We start from the raw sequence: 2,747 nt of genomic DNA on the forward strand, positions 1-2,747 counted from the left end.
CATCCATTACATCTGGTTCTGCTTCACTATTCACAGCTTTGGTGAAGGATCTTGGTTTAATTCGGTGCTCTCACGTAGATATTCATTTGTTGATCCTGATCCATTTCATCTCAGCATGTTGTTGTCTCATTTCACCGCAATCATTTATTTTTGGAGGATCTTCACCTCATGAAGCATTTCCTGAAAACCCTTTTTTGTTTTATTATTCTGACTTTGCAGACTTTCTGTATTTTCCTGCAGACTTCTCATATTTTCTTTGTATTCTGATGTTGTTTTTCTTAAGTTAAAGAACCAATGATTGTCACACACACACTAGGTGTGGGGAAATTTGTCCTCTGCATTTGACCCATCCCCCTGTTCAATCCCTGGGAGGTGAGGGGAGTAGTGAGCAGCAGCGGTGGCCGCGCCCGGGAATCATTTTTGGTGATTTAACCCCCAATTCCAACCCTTGATGCTGAGTGCCAAGCAGGGAGGTAATGGCTCCCATTTTTACAGTCTTTGTTATGACTCGGCCGGGGTTTGAACTCACAACCTACTGATCTGAGGGGCGGACATTCTAACCACTGTTAGTCTTTCCAGTGTCATGACAGTTTGGACTTTATTTTATTAACTGTTTGGTACTGTTTCCTTTCCAGTTCTCTTATTTTCACTGGTACTTCCTGTTTGCCTCATTACTGTGGCCCCATCGCTGCATCTTGGGGTTCAAGACCAACAGAACCTAATAATCAGGTCTGCTTTGTGATTTAGTCGTGCATTTTCTATGTCATCAACTGTTTTTTGTAGCATCAAGTCTTGCTTCCCCTTGTGCTCTTTATCCAGAGACTCAAGGTTTTCAGGGTTTGAGTTTTCCTTTCGATTTTGACATCGCAGCAGCTGGCTGACGTCAGTGCCTCTTCGGCAGCTACTTCTTTGACTTTTAACTCGCTTTCTTCAACAATTTCCTATCTTAAGCCTGTCACCTTCTGTCGTTTTGAGTCGTCAGAAAAAAAAGCTTCAAACTCTCGCTGTAGCTTCTGGTTGCTCGGCAACCGCTTTCACTTGAGGCTAACGGCTCTTCCAACTCTCCCTATTTCAGCGATTCTATGCCTCTCACCGGACCAAAAGCGGTTTGAAAAGATGCCAGGTCATTCTCCTGTGGCAATGTTCACAAATTAGTGTTCAAAAATCTTCAAATTGATCAAAACCCCCGCTGGCAAAAGGCGGAACCTTTTTCTGTGCATATTCTCCTAATGACAGGAAGTGTATGTATGTATTGTGTATATATTTATATATGTATGTATATGTGTATATATTTATATATGTATGTATATTTGTATATACTTATATATGTATGTATATGTTCATACATCCCCAAGGGGGACAAATGGTACAAAATGTATCTATGTGTGTATAAATGGATTGATATGTGTGTATGTACATCCATCCATCCATCCATTTTCTACCGCTTATTCCCTTTCGGGGTCGCGGGGGGCGCTGGCGCCTATCTCAGCTACAATCGGGCGGAAGGCGGGGTACACCCTGGACATATGTATCTTTATTTATATATGTAGATATATGTATATATTTATGCATCCCCAAGAGGGACAAACAGTAGTGTGTGTGTGTGTGTGTATATATATATATATGTGCGCAACCCGAGGGTCCCTGGTTCAATCCCCACCTAGTACCAACCTCGTCACGTCCGTTGTGTCCTGATCAAGACACTTCACCCTTGCTCCTGATGGGTGCTGGTTAACGCCTTGCATGGCAGCTCCCTCCATCAGTGTGTGAATGTGTGTGTGAATGGGTAAATGTGGAAGTAGTGTCAAAAGCACTATACAAGTACAACCCATTTATCATTATTTATTTATTTATGTATTTGTATTTATATATGTATGTATGTGTATCTATTTATACATCCCTGAGAGGGACAGACGGTAGAAAGTGTGTGTATATAAATGTATTTATGTGTGTATGTATATATGTATCTGTATTTATATGTACTATATACCATGTATATGTAATACGCTGTTCATATAAAATTACCGTATATGCACAATAAATATATATTAATGTATGTATATATATATATATATATATATATATATATATATATATATATACATACATATATATATTTATTGTGCATGTACGGTAATTTTATATGAACATATATATATATATGTATATATATACATACATATATATATATATATATACACATACATATATATATGAATTTATTGTGCATATACGGTAATTTTATATGAACAGTGTATTGCATATAATATATATATATATATATATATATATATATACATACATATATATATATATATATATATATATATATGTATGTATATGTACCAGCGCGCCCCCACCCCCGCAACCCCAAAGGGAATAAGCGGTAGAAAATGGATGGATGGATATATATATATATATATATATATATATATATATATATATATATATATATATATGTGTATATGTGTGTACCAGCACCCCCGCAACCTCAAAGGGAATAAGCGGTAGAAAATGCATGGATATATGTATATGTATGTATGTGTGTGTATATGTATACATATATATATATATATATATATATATAATGTATGTGTGTATATATATGTGTGTGTGTGTATGTATATGTGTATATATATACAGTATGTATGTGTGTGTACGTATATATATATGTATGTGTATATATATATACATATATGTAAATGAATGTATGTGTGTGTATATGTATACATATATATATAATGTAT

Source organism: Nerophis ophidion, linkage group LG04 (assembly GCF_033978795.1).
Source record: "Nerophis ophidion isolate RoL-2023_Sa linkage group LG04, RoL_Noph_v1.0, whole genome shotgun sequence".
Taxonomy (NCBI): domain Eukaryota; kingdom Metazoa; phylum Chordata; class Actinopteri; order Syngnathiformes; family Syngnathidae; genus Nerophis; species Nerophis ophidion.